Source organism: Coturnix japonica, chromosome 3 (assembly GCF_054131305.1).
Source record: "Coturnix japonica strain WE chromosome 3, WE-NBRP24, whole genome shotgun sequence".
In the NCBI taxonomy this organism is placed as follows: Eukaryota; Metazoa; Chordata; class Aves; order Galliformes; family Phasianidae; genus Coturnix; species Coturnix japonica.
The window spans coordinates 88502994-88527625 of NC_140665.1; the positions used below are offsets into that span (position 1 = coordinate 88502994).

Here is a 24632-nt window from a genome sequence, read left to right on the forward strand (position 1 = left end):
AATGCTTAAATACCTGTGGAAATACTGGAGTGAGACAGTTGTTCATTTTCTTATGGCTTAAGTTTGCCAACATTTGAATGTTTTCGACATACAGGGCCCTCTAACCTTATGCTTTGCGTACATCTCATACACAAAGTTCCTTTATTCTTAAAGTTTATTTACAACAAGAACAGTAACAAGTTTGGAGTAAAAGCAAACAGCTCCACATGGCACACTACTGTAAAAATCATTTAGGATATAAAATACATCTAGTGCTGTTTGCTGAGGAAGGCAGCAAAAACGAAACGCTTACGAATTCTTCCTTGACCACCATCCTGCTGCAAGGTGTATTATTCTGATTACACGTTTCACAACTTTCAAAGAGTCTCACACAGAGGGACTTGGCAGCTGTCAGACCTTATTTTATAAAGCAAGCTAAGAGTTATGCATACCGAACAAGTCTAAATCCTGCTTATCCTCGCAGATCAGATGAGAGTGGAAACAGAAACGAGAAGAAAACAAACGTTTCTTCTTCATCTTATACTAACGACCAACCCTGTCAGCCCAATGGTATGAACACTTACCACTAGTATAGTCCGTTAAAACTTCCTTTTCAGCATACCTTTCTAGACTATAAAATATATTTAATTTGATAAATACAATTACTACAAACATTTAATTGATTCTTGATTACAACCAATTATGTTTCTGAAACAATCAAGCATGCTATAATTAAAAACAATTGATTCATTAGCATACCCCTACCAGACAATTACAAAAATGCATTATTTATGTAATTAGACACATTTACAGTTCATTATTCCACTTTTTATTCTATTGTTGCAAAGCTGCAAAAGTACAGCCTTACTTTCTAATCTTCCTTTGCCTTCTATTGACAGAGTTCATATTTATTTTATTTTTCAAAATTAAGAAACCAAGGCCTGAAAGAGACTCAGTTCCTACAAAAGCAATAATTAAAGCTCATTTATTTGTCATACAGCTGAAAAGTAAGAGACAATATTTTCCATGAGAAATCTGCTTATTGCCTTTAAAGAAAGCAGCTGAAAGCAACAAATTCTTGGAGGTTTGAAAAACATAAATTAAAATATCCACGTCAGGATCTTGTTTAAATTGGAAGTCAAGGCAGAGCATGAAATTGAAGCCAGCTAAAAGTTACTGTGAACAGAACCTCCTTCCAAGGCCAAAAGTACCTAAAGCCATATATTTGTCATCCCATCATGGCATCAGTTCAGAAGTCTTGACACAATTCTGACTTTATAAGAATGATCTGATATTTAAATTTCTTCCAGATGTTTTACCTATTTTGCTTATGGCTCTTACTGTTCAAACTTGATACAAAAAGTTAAAAACAACCCAGTTATCTAACTGCTGACTTGCAGTGCCCTATGTTAACCTAACTATACTCTTAATACAACTGAGAAAGAACATTTTGAATTGGATCAGTAAGCGTCTTGTTGATGAATTTTCCATTAATACTTCCATCAAACTCAGTTGACATTTCAATGCCTTGTAAATCACTGGGGCTAACAGGGATGTCCTGCATTGCTCTGAATGGTGCATCCCACCAGAGAACTGAGAATATCTGGTGCTGAACCTCTTGCCCTGCTGCTGCTGCTACACTACATACCTGACTTACCTACAGTCCAAACACCCAACTTTTTCTTTGCTCTGTTTCTCTTTTACTTCTCCCCTACTATTAAAAGTGCTTTTTTTAATTATTATTTAAGAACAGCCAAATCAAGGACAGATGTGTGAGAATTGGAAGAGGCACCTCTGATCTGAGATAGAGGATAGTAGACTGGGGCATGCTAGAAGACCACAGAAAAATGTATAGAAACTGCCTTCTAATTGAGCAGTGCTGCAATTTAGGAGAGAAATGGATAAAGAGAAATGCAGGCATTTTTCCATTATCAAGCACCCTTGTGATTTCTCAGATGCCATCACAAACGCTTCTTTCCAACTCTCAAAATGTTCTGACAGTGATGAATCCTCTCACTAAATCACTCCTGTAAGCCTTGGTGAGCAGTCTATGCTTTGGGCATCCTCCACATTTCTCATTTTCTGACATGAGCCAGTCAGCCACAGTCAGATGCAGACACTCAATGAAGAAAGCAGCTGGAACACCAGGTGGGGAAGACTAAACTGTGATAATAATTGCTCTCATGGCTTTTCCAGCAGCCTTGATGCTGAAAAGATATGCCCCTATTCAATTTGACAACAAAGCATCATGCCAAAGAGAATCCCACCAGCTGCATTTTGTGCAACAACTGAAGATGTTCCCTTAGATCCTGAAAAATAGAAAAATATCACACCTACTTGAAAAATATAAGGTACGTATAGCTGAATCTCTCCGCATTCAGGCACAATGATTCTAAAATAGCAGAGTCTGCAAAGGTAATCAAGAAAATCCTCAGGGAAAACAGAATTTTTTGGAGGTTCAACTAACTACATTGTAAATCAATCACTGACAAACAAAACAAAAAGTAAACTAGAAATATCTAAAATGTAAATGCATTCAACCCTCTGGATTGAATTCAACTGACACAGACAGAAGTCATGTTGGGTTTGCCTGCATGTTTCAAGCTTTTTGGATTGATTTCTTTCCTCAGTTTTCCCAAGCTGAAAGCTTCTCTTTTTCTTATTTAGGCCTATGCTTATTAAAGAGTATAAAACAAAGAATATCTAGCTGACTATCACTGTTCTTTAAATCTGCTGTATTCCTCCTATTTAAACTGATGGGGAATTTTTAAGGTCAACTGAGGTTCAGAGTTGCATAGCTCTGAAGAAAGTAAAATGTGCTTGTCTCTCAAAGAGCTCAGCGTTATTCCCCATTGCGTTTGCATTTAGGAAACACTTTTAACAATCTGCAAAGAGGCGAGGGTACCTTCAAAGTCATTGCCTCTTAAAAATCAGAGAAAAGTTCTTCTAAGTGTGTTTTTTAATCTAAAACATTAACACGCTGACAGCTGTTGAGCTGCTTCATTTAGCTGTCACAACAGACCATAAAGCAACACAGTCAAACGGACACTTCTGCATATGACATCTGTCACTCTTCTATTAACTGCTGCTCCACAGCAAACATTTTACTAAATAATTAATTTGGCTAGGTGTATGCAACAGAGTGTATATTTAATGCTTTAAAACATCTGGCTTTTTGCACTGCGAGGTCCTGCCTAACATAACAAAGTCCAAATTGAAGATTTAAAACTACCATTTTTTTGGCTAGGACATGAGAAGGATTCCCACAGAGAGATAGCACGTCTCATCTACTCAGAAAAGCATACTTTCTCCAACATAAGATGAAAAGTCTTACTAAAAATATTAACACCGTAAGTTTTAATAGAAATAAAAATTCATAGGAAAGCTTCATCTCTACAGTTATACCTGAATCCAAAGTATCTGCACCTCAGTGGGAACACTAGTTATATGAAAGGAATTTATAATGTGCAGCAGCACAGGCAGAATAGGGTACCTTGAAATCAAGGAAAAAATAATCAGAGTAGACAACTTTGTACATTTGATCCTGTGAAATGTAGAGCAGGGCCCTCAGACAAGTCCATAAGAATGCCTATGAAGAAGCAGTTCTGAAAAACAGGTTGAATCCTCCTACAAAAAAAATCCTAAACATTGGGGTTGTCATTTGAGCTTTATTTGGTTCCAAAGTCTCCATGAAATGAATCAAACTGCTGAAATTACAAGCTAAATCAAAAAACAATGCCAACATTGATGGCACTACCTGCAAACCTTAAGACTGCATAAAGATGAACAATATTTTTATTTTGACAAAGAAATGATTGAGGTCTATGAAGGCCGTTCTGCAAATGCCTTCTTTTTCATTGCATTTGCCCACAATGCCAGAGGAGGATGTTGGTGGTGTGGCGGTAGAAGCTGAATCTACCCATGATATTCCACTACATTCTGTTGCTTGTTTGACAGATGACAGCAGAAATGCTTGCTGACAAAATCATGTTTGACATTGAACTGCCAGAGAAGCAAAGATGTGCTACTGAATTCTTCCAATGAATAATGAAATTGCACCCACTGACATCCATTGACGCTTGCCAAACGTTTATGGAGACCAAAGAGTGGATGTGAGGACACTGAGCTGGTAGGTGGTGCATTTCAGCAGAGGCAACAGTGGGTTATGAGTGCACTTGGATTGCTGACTACAATATAGCACACAGAAACTTTTCTGGGTCAATCTGACGACACCTGGTACTCACCTGGGTCTGTGAAGTCTCATATATCTGTGAAGTCTCTTCTGCTCTGGGCAGGAGATCGGGGTGGATGATCTCTGACCTCCCTTCTGGAAAGCATTTCAAAACACGTACCAAGTCTGGAGGTCTCCAAACAGGAGCTATTCTACTTACAGTAAAATCTAAAAACTTATTGAAGAGCTGATTTTACATCTGGAGTCACACATCCTGTTGAATAAAGATACAAAAAAAACCGTACAGAAATATCTGAATCACTGCATTCCTGTACATTAATAGGCATCAGCAATTGTTTGATTCCCAACAGCTTCTCATTGTAATACTTTTTCATTCATTTTACATAAAAATTTCTAATTTCCAGTAGATAGTTGCATAAGTTTCCTACAGAATCACAGGAGAGAGACAAGTACTTTCACTAGACAATCAACAACCTGAGATAGATGTGATGACATTTTCCAGCTGTCCCCAGCAATCTGATGTACAATTAAAAATTGCTAGCACAATCTAGAAATCTGGTTTTAAACAGTCTAAATGTAATGGCAAAAATTCCACTTATTAACCAGGAAGGAAGTAGCAGCTCCTCACTGCAATTTGCTTCTTTATCTGACCTGTCTGCACAGACAGCTCTGAAGCAGTGAAACATAAAACCCAGTCTAGGGCCACACCTAGCTTCTTTGTTGCACAGGGTTAGAAGTAGGAAGCATGGCTGTGGTGAGTGCAATTCCTGAAGCATTTAAAATGAGTACAATACAAGGTCAAATTTTTCATATGTACATCTTCCTTGTATGTCCTGAAAATAATTTTCAGGCTGCAATTCACCAGTGATACAAGCAGAAACAACCCCAAATGCATGCTTAAAATCTCCTAAGACCATTATTCTTTGTTCTTACTTAAGTTTTTCTCAGTGGAACCTGAGCAGGGATGTTTGGTATGTTTTGCTTATGACTTGTTTCTTAATTTACTTCGATGCTTTTGAAAAATGACAAAAGCAGTCTGGGCATTGCACGAATGTCTGCACCTTCTATTGATAATTGAAAGAGCTGCTTATTTTGGTACAGCTATAACCTTTGCTTAACTTCGGTTTTGCCACACTGGTTACTGTCACTCAGGAATAGATACAGCCCCAATCTAAAGGGAGCATGCCAGGCAGCCTGATGCTAATTGGACAGCTTAACCTTCTTAGTCATCCCCTCCCCCATGAATCCACATCTGTTTTGATGAACAAAAACACTGTTTCACTTGCACTGATGAAAACCGTTCCACAATCACCACCGAAGTAATTCTAGATTTATACTGGCACACAACAGAGCAAAAATCTGCTCTCATATTTTTTCAAAGCAGATCGACAGAGCGGAAGCTCCACATTCATGCATTTTCAAGGCCTGAGTGGGAGTTTGCAGCAGCTGCACAGAACTGTAACTTAGTACAAACTCCTGCTACAGGCTCCATTCAAAATCCTAGTTTAACACTGATGGCAAGCTACAATTAGCACAATTCCTACACTAAAGAAAATAATCTGTGAAATCCATCATTTTCATAGCCATGGAAAAGTTTAATATGAAAACGTTCAGCTCTTTGGACTCATGCTCGCTCCTGCTAATTTCTTTCTTCAGATTTTTATATGAACAGCTATCTCTTATAAATGGGAGGAAAAAAAAAATAGAAAAAAAAAAAAAAAAAAAGAAAAGAAGCCAGAAAAATCAAAATTTGTGCAAAATTTTAGGCTGAGACAAAACATGTAATTTTCAATTCCTCGATGCATTTGTGGAAATACCAAACATATCTAATTACACAGACTGCAATCCAAATGCCAACCAAGGTTCATCTAAGCATTCTGTCTTGAAGATCAGTTGGTATCGGATATTTTGAGAACAGAAGAAACCTATAGAAGTACAGACACTTTGTCTTAAATTCAGTCAACTGCTGTGCCCTGACACAAGGAATGTATCCAATGTGAATGTTCCCATTTTTCCACAGTGCAACACCCTTCTGATTTCTGCTTCAATGTCTTCCTGTAATGAGCTTCACTCCTATAATACACTATAAATATATTCCTCCAAAACACCACAGCAGTAGATATTCTATCTTAGTTGCCTGTTCAAATCCTTGGTAATGTACCAAACAGTCATGCACTGCATCACACAGCGCTTTGCACCAAATTGCTTTCAACACAAAAAGTTTGCACAGTAAAGGACTTCTGTGTGTTATTTGAGTCTCTTGAAATAGCTAATTGAGCTAAAGTTCCAAATTAGATTATCAAATTCTAGGACTGAATATGTTCTGTGCTTAGCAGCTCTCTTTCAAGATTATATGTAGAGATTCAAAATTTAATTATAGATTTTACTTAGGAGTCCTCTCTTCTACATCCTTCACCAATACAGATGGTCTTATCTACTAACCCACTTTCTCTCTTCTTGAGCATACAAACAGGTAGGACTCAGTATAAAATACACAGTCAGAATACTCAGAGAGGGAGAACAAAGGAAATTCAAGAGCTTGCAATGCTGACATTACTACTTTCCATATCCATGTTCATTCGAGCAACAAATAGATGAAAATCCCAAGTAGAAGAACAGTCAGTAAGGGTTATAATACACAGAAAATCAATGAAGACATCCAGTACAACCATAACCATCTGTTCTATGTCTACTTGCAGTTGTGAGTCATGTCCAGTTTGGAATCTTAATACCTTGGCCATAGCGTTGAACTGTACTTGAAAGAAGAGACAGCTACATTTGTCTCCCAGAGAAAATGTCTAATTCAATAATGCCTGTTGGAATAGTCTTTTAGGAAGCCAGAAGGAGAGCTAAAGGATAAGATCAGAGATACATCTGTGATCATGAGGATTACAAAGGACACAAAGGCCACTATAACAAATAAACTGGTGAACTAAGTAGACCAGTAGTCAGCAGTAAAGAACAGCCTGGCAATCACAAAGGGAGGAAGATGGTTTCTAGTATCATCTGAAGGGCAGACAATGTTACAACCAGAAGTCATGAGATCAAGAGCAAGAAACCCCTGGAAGAAGTCAGGATTGAACCATATGGAAGGATCTAGCAGTGCTGCTGTTCCCAATGTACAAACAACAAAAACAAGATAGCATAGCAGAGAAGCAAGACTAAGGACAAACTCTACCTGTCTCACTGCAGAAGGACAGAAATCTTTCAGCAGACTATCCTTGCTAAATAATGGATTACCTCAAACACAGGAAAGAAGCTTACCAACTAGGTCAGATCACTAAAGAACAGCAAAAAAGATGGCTCAAGCAGAAAGCAAAAAGAAACACAAAACACGACCACAAGAAACAAAAGAATTCCACAACCACTGCTGAGCAAGAGATGAGGCCAGGCACATTTCTGAAGCAAAACTGCCCACAGCTTGCCTTGAAAACAAACACTTCAGAACATCAAGGTGCCTGTAATTTCTTAACATTAAGTAAAACAATCTGACTTTTAAGCAGCAAAGTCTTACGTTGGTAAAAAAAAGAAGTAAAAAGCTCTAGAAATACAGCTCCTTTCTTCCTACCATGTCAATACAGAGTAGGTATTCCCTCTTCAGTCTTGTTCCAATCCAGGAGCCATTACAGCCTTTCTAGTGCATGAATAATGCAGCCTCCTCCTGGCACTGGTATGGTTTGAGGCCTTGCTATCTTGTCTGATCCCTTCCTGTGTTGTAACTTTCTCACAGTATCCTCATTTGCTCTATTCTAAACCCTGCTGCTAACATCTACTTTCCAGAAATATGTCTTGCTTATCACACTCTTAGGAAAGGAGTTGTGGTAGGTGCCCACTCTATCTCCAGAGACATTCACAGTCCGGCTGGACCAGGCTCTATCTGTAAATGTTTCTTTTCATTGCAAGGGAGTTGGAACAAACAATCTTTAAAGGTCCCATGCAATTCAAACAATTCTGTGATTCTAAGAAGCAGCTACATTTGTATGCACATATCTGTGGATGCAAGATTTGACTGCATGAAAATGTGCTTGACTTACCTGAAACTTGCAGTTTTACTCTCCTTGCTGAACAGATTTGGCTCATATTTCTGAATAATGAAGAATTAACCTGTCTTATTTTCCAAAAACATCGTGACACTTTTCTCAAAAGAAGCTGAAGAGTGTTTTCAGTTTGTTAATCAGGCCCAGAATGTTCAGCCTGCTATTTTTATGTGCTCATGACATGGGGATCTAAGTGCATTTTCCAGATGTTATTTATCTACACATTCATCATCCTCCTGAAACAGTCACTCCTAATCTGCATGTTAACATATATTGGTGAAACAAGCCAAGTAGTTTAAACCAACACTGTATCAGAAGAATGCCGATTCAGTCTTCATACGACAGTCTAAAATCTCACATTTAGAAATGTGATTAGATCTGATACTACATTTATATTTATATGATTTTATAGAACTTTGATAAACTTCCCCCCCCCCCTGTAAGTTTCACATATTTGAATGAACTTATGAGTACACTGTGCTGCTCAGTAGTGCTCATTTTTTAGCTTAGAAAAAAGATTAATCTCACTGATGCCTCAAAGTGAGAATTAGAGAGACATAACTACAAAGACGTCCACCTTTCCCATTTTGTTCATTTTCTTTTGGACAAAATCAGTCATATTCCAGTAAAGATCTGCTTGAGACTTTGAGAAATCTTTACTTTGACACACTGATTTGTTTTACCTCAGTGTGTCATTATAAACACCACAATTTAATTCCCTAGGCAAAGAAGCCAATTCAATTCTGACAAAAGACAATAATACCTTTATTTTTTCTACCACTTACATCTTGCAACATTTTACCTATTTGAAGGAACTGTATTCCAAGAAGCATTTTCTCAGAAGCAAATTTTTATGTACTTGCATAAACAAGAAATCACCAATAATAGATAATCCTTTAGAAAGGGATAAATCTACTTTAAACACTATCTTACAAATCTCTAAGAGAAGTATCACTTACATGAAGATAAGTAGTAACTTAAATACAAGTTAATTCTGAACATAAGAACTCAAACTTTCCTCCCGTTCTGTGAAGAGGAATCTACTAAATTTTCTTTTTTCTGACTGATTGCCAAAAGCATTTCCAGAGGCTGATATAACATTTTAGTTACACTAAGTGGAAAACATAATTTGAGATATCTAATGCTGCCACCCACCTTCAAAGTACACTCTTCATGTTGCTTCTTGAGAATCCTACAGATTTCTGTAAAGCATCAGCATTCAGACGATTGTCTTACAGATAGAGTCAGGCAACTGAATTTGACCTATGATTAATCCTACTGACCATTACCACAAAATACTATTTTAATTCATCTCTCCTGATCAGGAGTTTAAGAAATAAAAACTTATCTATTTAATGTTTTCTGGTGATCACAGCAGGTATACACCTTCCTATTAAAAACTGTAGTATATAACAAATATTAATCTGGATACATTAACAAAGAATTGATTATACTAATCGGTACCCTCCTTTCCCAACTAAACTGGTGGGTTTAATTCGTTTCAGTATAAAGATAGACTATATGGTGATTTAAGAAATACCCTGTTAACTACAAGACCACTGGCTGAAACACAACAAGCAGCTTTCGCCTACAATGGCTGCTCTGAAAGTAATGCCTCCTATTTTGTTACGCTGCTCCATAATGACAGAGGCAGATATTGGTGGTATGGCAGTAGAGGTTGAACCTTCCTGCCAATATTCCACCACATTTTGCTGCCATGCGACAGGTGGCAGCAAAAGGGCACTGACACAGGAAGTGTGTATGAAGCTAAGGCGTGACCCTGAACTCCTTCATATGGGAAGAACTGCATCTATTAATGCTTACTTGCTTTCATGGAGACCAAGAAGTGAATGTGAGCAAAGTGAAGTGATGGGTGGTGCATTTCAGTAGTGGTGGCAGCAATGTTAGAGACAAGCCACGTCCTAGAATGTTGTGCAGATTTCAATGCATGACATTCAAACTCCTGTTCACTGCTGGCAGAAATGCACATCTAATTATGGTGACTATACTGAAAGCGTTTTGTAGCTGAGAAACTGCTCTACCAAACATAATTATTGTGCTCTTTGTATCTGCTATACCTACCATGGAAACAAACAGGAGGCGTAACTTTCATGGAAATAAACAGGAGGCATTACTTTTGGGGCCATCCAAAGGTTGACAAACTTTACAAAGATGGCACCATAGAAATACACTATAAAGCAGCATCAAACATACAATTGCTTTCAGTATAACCTCTGGTGGCCAAGGGAGTAGAGGCTGGAGAAAGAAAAAGGAGAAAAGTCTCAAGAAACGTTTCCTCTGACTCACTTTGTCAGGGGTTGTACCTCAATATACTATTATATCTTCATTAAAAAATAACTGAAGTCAGAGTGACTGCTTAGATCACTCTGAATTCCTACACTTATAAATTTGGCATCCATCTATTTACTGCAAAGGCATGCAGTAAACATGCAAGCAACCAAAACTAAAATGTGAGCGGTGCCTAACAGGCAGGGAGTTCTGCATCTCAGCACAGGATGCCCCAACCTACTTATTACCAGTGTTATTATTTCAGCCTCAGGAAGGAGCAGCACTTTTAACACTGCAGAAGCCACGGAGATAAGACCTATCTACTCTGCACATTTCTAAGTAGTAGCAGCTCCCACTTCACACCTTAATATCACTCAAACACACAGATGACCTGCACCACCCCATACAGGACCAAACATCTTTCTTTTCTGTGAGACAGCACCACCTATGTGACACCACCTCTATTCCTTTCCCACGTTCCAGGCACTGGATTCATCTTTATCATGTACTGGCTTTTACATACATAATGGCTTTTGCAGGAACAAAACCAAGATACTAAACAGAATAGTTAAGTTCGTATTTCAGTGATTTTTCATTCATAACCTAACAAACTCCCATACCTCTGAAGCAGTAGCTGTTCTACAGATTCTTCTCAGTTTCTTCTCCACTTCTTGTCATCCCCTTTCACAAATGGACTGTGCTGCAATAAAGGCATCGGTATAACACCTAGGATTATTTGACAACACTGACGAGAGAAGCTGAACGAAATATGATGCAGATATTAAGTACTGACGGTTACCATCTTTACAGATTATTCCATACTTCAGTATGACATTAAACATAGAAGATCTCGCACTTAAAATGTAATAACAGTAGAGAAAACATTCATCTTGATGGAGTCTAAAATATTCCTAAGATATCTTGTCCGCAATTGCATGTTAAATACTGTTTAGAACAGTGGTCTCATTTACTGGTGATGACAATTTAACTGATCTGAAGTTTAATTTCTAATATATGGACAACTAAACCTAAATTCTAAAAGACTGTTTCAGCTTGTTTGCTAGGCTTTAGAACCAAAGCTTACTGACATCACTCAAATTACAGGCATGTCTTTTTTTCCAAAATGAACAGTCTAACTTTTGCAAGGTGAGACATGTCAGCTTATTTTATATTTCCATGCTTAACCCAACGATCTTTACAGTCAAGTAGGGAAATGGTGCTTCCAGCTGTAGGTTTGGCTCTGCATCTCACAGCAACATCCTCAGGGCTAGAGAAGGTTGAGCTAGGGTGGTATAGTTGACCAAGAAGTATAAGCATTCTGACTGGGAAACACTGAGACCAAGCTGATATTGCATACACAAGAAAATAAGCATACGGTCAGATTAAATCTGTCAAGCTCAGCAGCAGGGAAAGACCTGCATTTTGTCCCCCAAGTCTAAGGTGCTGGTTACTAACTTCTGCTGCTGTGCAGACAGAAGGGAAAAATAAGAAGCTAATTAAAAAGAGGATGGAAAGCCCTAAAGAGTTGAGCTTGTTACTCTGGATGTGGGAACAAGAGAGGGGTGCAGGCAATAATCCCAGCTCTTGTACCATCCTGCCTTTGTCCTCTTAGTGACAATGGCCATGTCTCAACTCAGTTTTTCCTACCAAGGGGAAAAGCAAGATGCCTGGTTGTCATGGCCCTGGGCTACACAACTCTGGCAGGAGCCACAGATTTCAGTAGTCACAGGCTCTAACAGCAAAAAAATGTCTGCATCTAAGTACATCCTACTACAGCCTTCACTAACTTTTAAGACTGGAAGAGGGCATCCAATACAAACCTGTGCAAATCCTTCATCTTAGATCAGGTATAATTATAACATTCATTTTGACAATGTGACATAGAGGGGGCAATAAAATATCCATTTCTCAGTGAGGCTAGTATGACATGGCTACTACGGATGGTTAGACTACTTAATTTATGTTTCAGAACTCATTTGAATTCATTAAGCCTTTTCTACTACATTCAGCCTTGCCATAGGTAGCTACTTATAAAGGTTATAAGAAACAAACACTTCAGACATGGGCAATTTATTTCTTCTTTCAACTTGCCTACCTTTTGTGAAACTGCATGCTCTACAGCAATGAATACAATAATTTCTAGAAAGCACAAAAGCTGAAGGCTTCAAACTGCTGCAGAATGTTAAAGTGTTGCAAATATTCTAGTAGAAAAATGAAAACAAACAAACAAACAGCAAATGTTTAAGACACTGAAGGTGTTCTTAGCAGTGAAGATTAATGTTGTATGTTGTTTATGGATTTTTGAAGAATGCTTTCAAGAAAGTCACTTACCACACACAGAGATTTTTGCATTTGAAAAATAATTAGTTCTGGGGTGGGATTTTTGAGGAAAGACAACAAGACAAACATTACCTTCTTTCTTGGTAAGAATTAAGGAAAACACATAAAGACTTGTGGAACTAAATTGAATCCCTCACCTCTCAGTGCACCGTTTGCTGTCCTTTAAAAACAGGCTAACCCAGTGTGCAGTTCATTAGTATTCTAATTGCCAAGTAGTGCTCAGTGGTTGTCTCGGGCTGTCTGATTAAAAACTGAACAAAATTAATATTTTTTTTTCCATTGCCAGATGCACTGAAGTCTTTTTTTTTTTTTTTTTTTTTTTTAATTAAACTCCCTTCCAAACACTTAAGATCACATGTCATCACAGCGGAGCAGTAACTGACCATACACTGTAAGAATAGATCATGAAAGACTATTAAATTCCAAATTACAGTGCAGAGGTTTTATTCTCATAATTCTCTTCTGTTCATTTCACCTGATCTTTAATTCTCTGAAGGTGAAAGAAAACCTAATGGAACTATGACCAGAGTATGGAAGTCATCACCAAGACCTACAACAAGCTATGGAACACACAAGACAGCTTCAGTGCTTGCTTCCACTTCTGCTTTTTCCTGCACTGATCTCCAACTATTAACTAGAACTGTGTGCTCTGGGTGGGATCTTCAATGTGATTTTGGTTGCCAGACTGACTCAGGCACTTAAAAGCAACATCAGGACATCAACAATTTAATTATTTTCTTCCAGTTATAAATTTATCTAACATAGAACTACATGAACAGGTACCTCCTTGAATTACCATACCATTATTAAGTACAAAAGATGCAATGCTTCAGTAAAGCTAAAAAGAATGACCTAGCAACTGAGTTTCTGGACAGAATCCTCAAACACAGGGTAAATTTTCAGGCACATCCACATGTATCATCTGATTTACCTGATTAAATGTCTTCAGCTACCTTGTTATTACAGTAGGGATCTTTATTTTTCTTTGTTACAGTTGGATACTACACAAATAAAATTAATCATATTATGTGTACGTACACTGTAGTTCTGGAGGACAAAACAAATTCTATATGCAGAACACAAAGATTAACAGGCCCCAGGGCATTCCCAAGTCAGAAGGAAAACAAAAACAACAAGGTGTCATTTTAAGCTTCAGCCAACCACAATAACACATCAATCACCTTGATCAAGGACAAGAGAAGAATCATGTTAGACTCAGGGTATGCTGAAGATCAGACCATGCTCCCCTGTTTTGTTCACATTCAGTATGCACTCAGTGACACTAACTATGGCATTTGTGAAATCTGTCTAAAAGCAGCAAAAGCAGTGAACATGCTACAAAGCCGTAGGGAACATGCTAGGATTATATTTAAAGCTTTAAGAAAAACTTCAGAAGTACTGAATGAACTTACGCCAGTCTTTAATACTAACAGTTTTATGTAAAAAACAAAGAACAGATTCATTCTCCATGTCCAGCTCCTCAAGTCAAAGAAATCGAATACTTAGAAAGATCATCTTTCAGTACATAGAATGTTTAACAATCATTTTATAAAGTTTGATAAGACAATATTAGGATTTTTGTTATGAAACACGGAGAAGTCATTCCTCTCTTATCATATTTGGTTAGGCATTCTTTTCCATTTAAACTGCTAATCAAAATGATGACTCTAAAGATTAACACAAACCTACAGTTGATGTTTCAACATCATCAGTGAGCTCTGTATCAAGCTCACCTTCACTGAGTTTTCCTTGTACAATGACAATAGTTCTCATACATGCCCCACAGATATATAGCAATGTAGTCTGATGAACCACGCACACATTTATTAAGTTGCTCAGAAACTACTTAAAATATTTGAAGGGCATAGCTGTAAGTAAGGAGATGGCTATTTGTGGAGGTCAGGCTGCAATCCTAGGGAAGACACAGAACTGCCATAATACATCATATTAAAAGTGTATCTAACCTGTACTTCAAGTCCAAGTTACATCAGTAGAAACACCTTAATAGTGTGCAAGACCACAACCAGTTTAGTGGTGTGTGATTGTTCACTCACTTGCTGAGTTCCCAGCAATCCAAACTAAGGACATCCTGAGGCAAAAATACTCTCAGATATATGGTCTGATTTTTGGGTGGCCCTTTGTGAGGCCAGGAGCTGGACTCAATGATCCCTATGGGTCTCAGAATATTCTTTGATTCCATGATCTTTTTAATTCCATTATTCCTTTGCTTTTCATTCCACCAAGTGAAGAGTTCTACCACAAAAAATTATGTGCCATAAGAAAAAGTATTTTTTGTTTGTTTTAAACTTGCTAACCTATAGGTTTTGTATTGTGAAACAGGCAAAGACTTCTTGCTATTCATTTTATTCCTCAGTATTTATTTCTCTTAAAGTAATTCAGTTTTATGAGCTGAATCTTCTAGTTGCAGAGGTAGCTAATATGCATCTGGGGATATTGTTAAAATTGAGAACCAGTTTTCTATATGTGTGTAGAGAGAATTAAAGTTTGTTTTAGCTGTTCTTCAATTTATTTGACATTCTCCTCAACTTTTCAGATCAAACACTTTAAAAACATTATAAAGTACTTTGGAAGCAGAAATTTAAGAAGAAAACTGAACTGCAAAAATTTTCAGCAATTAAAAAAATCTTGAGTGCTTTGCTTTGTGTTGAAGTGTGGATGCCATAGGTGAAGACAACCCATGCAGTAATAAAAGAGCAACCTGTAGGCTGCAGAGATGATTCAGTGACCAAAGGCATCTGTGGATCAGAAGCTTACAAAGCCTCTATCACTGATAAAGACCGACACTCAAGATCTTTTAATAATTACACAGGTAATATATCAGGCTCATAGTTCAGTATTGAAAGATAAGGAGATTTTATAATGGAACTATTAACTAAAATTCACTCGTGATATTTTGTGATACTTTTTCTTTTAAACTGTATTTATACAAAAACACCTTAGTTATGAATAGCCGTGCATGTGTCCTAGTGGTTCGAGTTAAACATTTGATTCAGAGCTCACAGAACCAAGCATCTCCAAAGACCAAAATATTGCTGACTTTAAAGGAAAAGTATTATTTCTCTGCAATTAAATAGTCTCACTACCTTAAAAACCTTTCCCAATGTTACCTACTGTACTTAAACACAGTGTAACCAACAGCTGAGTAATGCAAAGTACAGAATCCAAGCATGCTGAACCTTAAGCTTCATCCAACTCTGACTTCATTTACCAGGCTGTGACTTTGCAAACCCTTTTTCATAAGTCGAACTGAAGCGAACAGCAGTGCTGGATTTGTAGTAAAGGGCACCTCTCCAGCATTACCATTTTTCACCAGAAACACGTACAGCTTCCCATTCCACTTCTAAAGGAAACTGCCTACAGTGCGGAGGAAGAACCAAGAAATATTGGCTTGCCCTGATGTTAAATCATTATGGCTATGACAGGCATTCCTACACATGATGCATGTGTAGTTGCGAATAAGGTCACTGCATTGTTCTCCTTGGCAGTTAACACTACGTGCTGAACACCTCAGCTTCCATTTTAAATTTACACTGCCTTTACTCTCTCAAAAATTAGATGAAAAATTTGTTAAGCAATTATATTTCTATGTCTAATTAACAAATATTTAATTCACTACTGGTATATATCACCTTTCTGAGAGCTATTTCAAACATGAATTTTATGTATCCAGAGCTTCTCATACCACTGACTCCAAGCTAATTTACTATTTGCATATTATTATGTGTTGCAACAGTAAATAATACAATTATAATAGACAAATTGTGAGGTGTGTTAGATACATGCTTCCCTTATATTACTTATAAAAATGAGTGTTACCAGATTAACATCACAGTGATGGTATATGCACAAACCAGGTCAGCACTGTGTGCGCAGCCCATCCCACATTTCCAGCAGCACACCGCCCACACCAGCAGCCTGGCACATGTAACACCCTAGTGCCTCCTAGCCATTATAATTACTGTGAAAACACAAAACACCTGGCAGTATACACACAAATTTCTGTCATTTGTTACAATAAATTAGTATGGCAACAATAAAAGTAAACTGCAATGATTTTATTTAGAAAAGACAGCAACACAGTCTCAGAGAACCTACATTTGCTAATAAAAAAAAATAAATGAATTCATCTGAGCTATGCAGCACTGTACTTCAAAAATGCTGCTAGCATTAGCACAGTATTAGTTTGCCTAAACTTGGAAAATTAGGACTCACTGCAGTATTAGGAGAAAAAAGACAGGATTCACAGAGGATTCTTAAAAAAATCTCACTACAAGACAGCATCTCTCATCATGGATGCTGGACAAGTGCTTCCAATATTTTGTGAGTTAGTGCAGCCAGAGGCAAAAACAAACCCAGTAGTCAACAAGAGAGTTCGTGGGGTTTCCCCTGGTAGCTTCCCATCCAAATACTATGTATACTATGTGAGATCTGATACTATATGTGGCAGAGCTGTTGCTAAGGGGATCACCATGGGATTATTTTAATGTTCAATGAAATTGAAGCAATTTATTACGTATCGCAGTAGCATCACTTTCATTCAAATTATAAGAGGTTGCAAGTAGCCTTTTAAATCCGCTTTGCCTTTCCCTCCGGTATCAGCTTACCTTCAAGCTCTTGGAAAGATGATGCTGTGTGAAACAGGCGTCAGAGGTTATACTAAGAACAGAGCATTCAGTAAGCACCCTGCTGACCTCCCAGAGCATGCATGGTTAGTAACATCTATCCGCATACTTAAATTGGGTTTCCCCAATGGCCTAAGAATGGGATGCATCTGTGGAGCAAGCTTTGCACTTACTTGAATATTATCATAAAACATTTACATGATTTAATTAGATTATGTAAATGCTTTACTCCAATTTGAAGCTTTGAAAATCATAATGTCATGCTCTAAATTATGCAAGTATTAAAAATGATTTTCATAGCAGCAGAGCAAAAACACCAGTGAGACAGTACTGCCACATTCCCTTTTTCTGTTCTCTGCACACCAGCAAAGACCACACAAAATGCATTAATCTTGACTTCTTCTATTAAAATTTTCTGCATATAACAGTTATTTTGTGTTGTAATTTCATGCTAAGTCCCAAAACCGAATTTAATTTGGTTTATATCCATATCCCAACTAAGTAGAAGATTTTTCACTATGTCTTCATCACCATTCTAAGGCAGAGTGTGTATTTCATGGTAAGCAGACCTCAGTAAGGAGACTGTAAAAGAGTTATTCATGGAAAAAGCTTCCTACTTGCAGAGCAATTGAAGAAGGACATAAAGTCTTAAAATATCTATTTTGAAGTTAGTACTTATACTGTAACTTACTTTTGTGGTACTCCTGGATTGTGGTGCTGCCACAGTAGCGAACACATCTCTAAGAGATCTACACTCCATAGGACATTTTTTAAACTGTTCAAAAAAGGATTTTGTACAACCTACAGTAACATGATATAGCAAGTAGGGATTGTAACAAATCATGGTGCTTATTTTGTCTACAAATAAGCGATGAAATAAACTATTATGAGTTAATTCAAGGAATTAACACTGTACTTAAGTTACAGAAAGTGAGTAGCGGAATTTTAGTGGAATTTGTCATTCTGAGTGTCACGATGCAAACTTTGTGCACCAGCTTCTTCTTCAATACAGCTGCTCAATGCCCCTGAAAAACATACGTTTTGATCTTCCTTACCATACAGATTGTCATAATGGGCTCTGAAACACAGCACCAGTTTACACTTGGTTCTCAAATCTTTACATGTAGCCACAGTACTTCATCCCCAAATCCTACTGGTTCCCTCAATTCTGAAGCCTCCATCCTCCTCCTATAAAACGGAATGAATAGACAAAATTAAAATAAACACTAAGTATGTAAAAAATTATCTACAACATTAAATTTCAAGGCAAAGACACTGAGAATAAGAGCTTGGAGAAAGACTTAGTTATTCCTGTTCAAGCACATGGCTGTTCTTCACCACAAGGTGAAAGGAGCTACCCAAAGGCTCTTGAGCCATGTGGGACCAGATAATAAGGTCATATGCAGGCCAAGTTATGTTTCACAAGCATGGGTATAGCCATGCTGATATAAACCACCTAGGGTTTTCTAGAAAAAAACCATCCAGAATATAATTTTCTGGGGGTACATGGAGAGGCAAACGAGACCTATGAGCTGGAGATATATTTATGTTCAAAACTCTAAGATCAAGGGATACATTGAAGCTCCCTTCACTATAGGAACAGAATTCTTATACTATATATATAAATATATATATATATATATATATATATATATATATATATATAAACACTACTCCAGGAAAATTCACAAAATCCAAAAGTGAAATACTAATAAAACTTGTCACCTGGAAGTAATTTGCAACATACAGATATAAACAATCTCCCTCCCCCCAGACAAATAGCGAAATGGTTAGCAAACTCTAGGTAGTAAAACTCATTAGCTTTCCCAGCAGACATTATTTCACAATGTACAAACCAGAACTGCCTCAGAATCAGTCATGGGCAATACTAGAAGAGCCCAGAATACTTACTCTCCAGTTCTGATGGGTCTTAAATCAGTTCATAAGACTGTCATACAAGCCCGACAGCAAAATTAAGTTGCTCTTTTCTAGGTTCCACAATGTCTTTCCTGTGATAGGAATCCTTGAGATGAAGCTCCCAGTGCAGAACTGCACCCTCCTGCGGTTACTGGGTAAAATAAATTGAGCACAGATGACTGAAATTATTCTGATTCAATTATTTCACAAACACTTCAACTAACCATATTTATCAGCCTCCTAAACTCATAAATCACAGCAATCTCTGTTGGGAAATTCAAAATTGATGTGGCCCCACCTGAATCAGAAAAGGCAGTAGGCATCTGACAGCCTTGAGAAGCAGCCTTGTGTGAGCTGATTGGAATTTCTAGCAGTATTAATCTTAATAACCTCAGGTAGCTTCCTCCCTGCAGCCTATGTATTTTGCACAAGCAGTGAAGGAGGGAACAATCTAACAATTACTCGACTCATCCTTTCCTGCTGACTCCGTTTTCTGATGAATTTGAACATGTCAGTCACACTCAGGCTTCATCCATAGCTCTTTTCAGCAATGACCAGTCCAAAACCAGTAGAATGTAAATTGTGGTTTAAGCATTGAGGTACAGGGCAAGAGAAAAGAAACCTGAATACCTCCTGATAGAGCAGCATGAATGCTTAAAAATAAAAGCAGCTTTTCCCTCTGTTTTAAAAGAAATATCTTTGAACTGCTGCAGAAAACTGTACAGGATTTCTGCAAGTTACACCAACAATAGACTGAAAATATTCAAGCAGTATTAACAGTGAAAACAGATGATTAAAACATAGATCAGAAATATGCATCCACCTAGAAAGCTGAATCCAAGCAACTGTCAGTCACAGCTGACAGAGTGGTCAGAACAGTTGTTGAAGCCCTCTGATATTTGCTTTGCAAAGGATTAAACAGATCCCATTGTGATGAAGCTCTCATTTGTGCGTTTGCTAACAGATTGTCCTATAATAATATATCTACCAGATTTTTCCTGTTTTACCCAGATAAAATGAGATACAAAACAAACAAAAAAGCAATGGCATCAAAGTATCTATGGCTCCATCTACCTACCAGTTCCTACCAGCAGCCACGTACGCACCCAACACTCTTTGGTAGTTTCCAACTGATGTGTTATATAACCAACTTCCTAAAGATAAAGAGACATTATTAATTTTAAGAAGATACTGTCCCGCTTTCCCTTTCTTCATTCAAACATATTTTCCTCACTCAACTCTCTGCTCTACTGATCCAAATACCAAAACCATTTCTGTAGTTTTTCAAGTCTCTCTCTTGCCTCAGTTGTCTGCAAATTTTTAAAAACTGGAAGAGGTTCAGAGAAATTGACTGCCAAGTCTATTATCAGCCCAGGGTTCAGCTCATATAGACTTGCTTATGTGAATTATTAGTATGCGGTATCCCTGCATTTTCCAATGTTTCCTATGTTCTCCTAAATCCATTCTCTGCTTAAAAGCTTTCCCAAGCTTTTTCTCTTGCCAAAATCCTGCACTCTATGCAGAATCAAAATAAATGGACAATTTGCCGAAAAGGTACATCAGAGGTCCTCCCTGCTCAGCCCAGCTGCTTGGCAGCTGTTGCTGTAGCTCCAGGGCAACAGCAACTCACATATTTGCCATGCATCTCCACATGGGGAGCTTGGCTCCTGGATTCAGGAAGACTCATTCATCTCTTTCTCCCCAAAGTTATCTTCTGTGCTGGAGCACTAAAACCCTTTCTGAAGTTGTGGCTGCTGTAGAACTAAAATGTAAGGGCTCAGTATTTTCTCTAGAGCAGCTCAACACTCTTCTGCAGTAAGGTCAGTAAGGAAAAGAGGATATGCCTCAGATATATTATTAATCACATCTAATTATCTTGACTTGTTCTCACTAGGACATTCCCTGTAAGTCATAAACAAGATACATTTTGCAGATATAGGTAGCATGGCTCAAGTGACAGCCAGCTTGAAATCTTTTTCCTGCCATCTTCCACACAGCAAGATGTATGAACATGGCACAAAATTGCACTGAGGTGGTTCAGATTAATGAAAAATAAATTTTTACTGTGAGAACGGTCAAACACTTTCCAGAGGTTCCCCAGACTTCCCATGGTTAATGGGAAGCTGACCCATGCCTGTCAGCTCTCAAGAGTCATTTGGATAATGCCCTCAATAATATCCTTTAACTTTACATTAGCCATGACATGGTTGCACTAGCTGTTGCACATGGTTGCACTATCTTTGTGCATCCCTCCTTCCAACTAACCTACTCTATCCATTCCAGCCTCTTAAGAGTGCTGTTTTCTCAGGCTGATTATCCCTTCTGAGAACTGAATTGTAATGAAACACAACTGTTCACAGACACAGTTGCAACCTGAAAAGAGAAATAACTGGATGAAACTCCTGCCCCTACACAACCAAACAATTAGGATCAGTCAATTGTGGGTCACTGTTTCTTTATAATCAAACTTGTCAGCAGCTACCCTCCATGAACTATCTCTAATGACAGAACTAAAATAGCTTATAAATATAAGCCAGCAGTTCTCTAGCACTTAAATCACTTAAGGCAGAAAGACTAATATGGAAAATTTTAAGGAGCTTTTATAACACAGCTAAAACAAACAAACAAAAACTCTTCACCCTTTCTCCCATAACTTTCTCCTCGCTTATTGCCAATTTCATCTGTCCTTCCCATTTCTGTTTGCCAAACTGATCTTTCATTGAACTTGTCCTTTTCAATTCACTTTTCATCCTGTATTTGTCAGTCTTCCTTTTACCTTTTCCTCCCCTTTGTTTTGTTCCTCCAAATCACTTCATGTCATTTTCTCTTCACTTCACTAGTTCCTCACTGACCAAAGCGGCAGGTGGAATTTGCAGAAGCAATGCACAAATTATTCTGGAGAGTATCCATGGCTTCGCACTCAGCAGTTTTCTTTCTATAAAGGCTGGACCTCCCTTTTCCTTGCTATACCGGAAAGCGAGGACTTTCTGCAGTTTCAGAACAGCTCTCAGACCACAGGTTCCTCTGTAGTGTTAAATGCCTGCTTTGCATCTGCCCCATAGAAAACTTTCAACATATTCTGTAAAAGCAAATAGCAATTCTGTAGCAATATAAACTTGTATCCAATACTGACATTTACAATTATCATTACTCTCTTTCCATTGCTTCAGACATAGCTACCACAGCAACAAACCAAGTCAGATTACAGCCTTAAACAGCATAGCCTTGACTACCTTAAACTGCAGGAATTTCTGTCTCAAATACTGTAAGAGGTCCCAGGCTCTAAGATTTGGAAATTCCAAACAGAGACAGATACAGAGTCAATACTTCCTGTTGTCAGATGAAAAATACATGGGTCAGAAAGCTTGATTCTTTCCAACTGTTCTCAGCTAATTTTAGTGTTAAGCATAACACAGGTGATACTTCCACTCATCTTTGAGAAATGAAAAGGTAAGAGGTAAGAAGAATTGGCCCAGAACAAATGCCAAGTCTATCCATGCCATCTAATACTTATATTTCATTAATTTTAAAAACGACAAGCAGCTCATTAATTTCCTGGGCTTCAGTATAGGTCAGGGTAATTTTAGCACTGACACCACAAGCAAAGTCCAGGTCAGTACTGAGGGGTATTGCTTCCCATTTCTTCTTTTCAATTTGAAGTTAGCATCTTTTTTAGCTAAAGCGAACCAGATTGTTATATTTCAAGATTTTCATTAAATGGTCAAGATTTCTATTGACTCCATTTAGATCATGGTCAAAATCCCCATAAGAATACAACTAATTCCTTTCTCCTTTAACAATTCACATTCTGGGGAATACAAACATGACTTCAAAATTATTTCCGTAATTCTATACCAGACTCACATACTGAATTGCTGACAAAGAAAAGATTTCCAGCACCAAATCTGAAATAAAACAAATTTTTAGGTGGCAACATTGACAGTCTGACATCTTTTAAGGAATACCACAATACAGCTTCTCAAAAGCAAAACATACATGTTCTGCAAAACAAAACAGTCATTTAGGAGGTGATTGTTTGAAAACGTAACTACATGCTTACCATTCTCTCTTGAACAATGAAACAAGCCAGTGCAGGAGATCAGTCACACCACAATTTCCATCTCAGAAGAAATGATGGACACCATTGTACAGAAAGCAGTTTGCCTCCACAGTCTCCTTGCCAAGGAGCGTTTCACAATGTAGACGTTTTCCAGAATTCATACTGAGATTGTATAAAAATTTCACTTGAGATGTGAAGGTTACCTAAAACTCCCTAAAACAGAACTTACAACCAAAGTAAACAGTTGTGAGAGAAACATGAAAGAGTTCTATCTGAATCACAGACAGAACCTTATAGAATACACTTCTATTATTTCAAATTTCTTTCTTCTTTTTTTTTTTTTTTTTCTTTAAGCTTATTTATTTATTCCTTTACTGGCAAATAGCTCACCCAGGAAAGCAACTAAAGACCAGGTAAGCACACAAGGAATCTTTCCAAGTATTCTTGGTGGTGTCCAGCAATTCCTGGTTCAAAAGGATTTTCTGAGCCTTTACTTTTAACAAACTCAATGCATTCTCCTTTCAAGTACTGGTCCACTGACTTTCAAGCCAAGTAAACTTGAAGGAGATTTGGATGTCTGTTTGGTGGTTGTTTGCAGAGGAGTGGGGATGAGCTGCAGCGTTATGGAGGAGTGCTGGAGATCAACTGCATGCCTGTGAAGAGCAGCCTCACTTTGCATACTTGGAGCCACCACCTGGAGACTCCATTTTAACAATCTACCTACCTCTCTGTCTTTTTAGTCATCCTCATACACACCATTCATCATTCCTGTCACCCTTCCCTAAAAACTTTCCCAGTTCTACTGTATCAATTCCAAGACAGAATACAACAGAATTAGATACCGTATGAAGATGCACATACTCTATGGCTTTACAAATATTATGTAATGTACACAGTACTTTATTTTCTTCTTTGCTTGCTTTCTAATAAATCCCCTTATTTAGCTAATTTTAATTTAATTAATTTTAATTTAATTTTAATCTACTTTAAGGTGATGTTTTTAAAGATCTGTTATAACCCTACAATCTCACTTTCAAGCCATAACAACAGTAACTGGAGACCACCAATGCATACCAATAGTATCAGAGTTTTCTTTATATTTTCTGCATAGAATTCCATCTATCATTTCATCATCCAGTCACCCCATGATGTTAAGATCCTCCACAGTTCTCCAG

The 24632-nt window shown here is 37.7% G+C and overlaps 1 long non-coding RNA gene across 1 annotated transcript; it reads right to left on the reverse strand.

The window, feature by feature from the left end:
• Positions 1–1656: 1656 nt before the first annotated feature.
• On the reverse strand, positions 1657–22161 carry LOC146761552 (uncharacterized). Its single transcript, XR_014944916.1, has 4 exons — positions 20476–22161; positions 19392–19548; positions 11118–18668; positions 1657–4424 (listed from the first exon to the last, which is right to left on the reverse strand). It is a non-coding gene; the product is annotated as an uncharacterized LOC146761552 (long non-coding RNA).
• Between the last annotated feature and the right edge of the window lie 2471 nt (positions 22162–24632).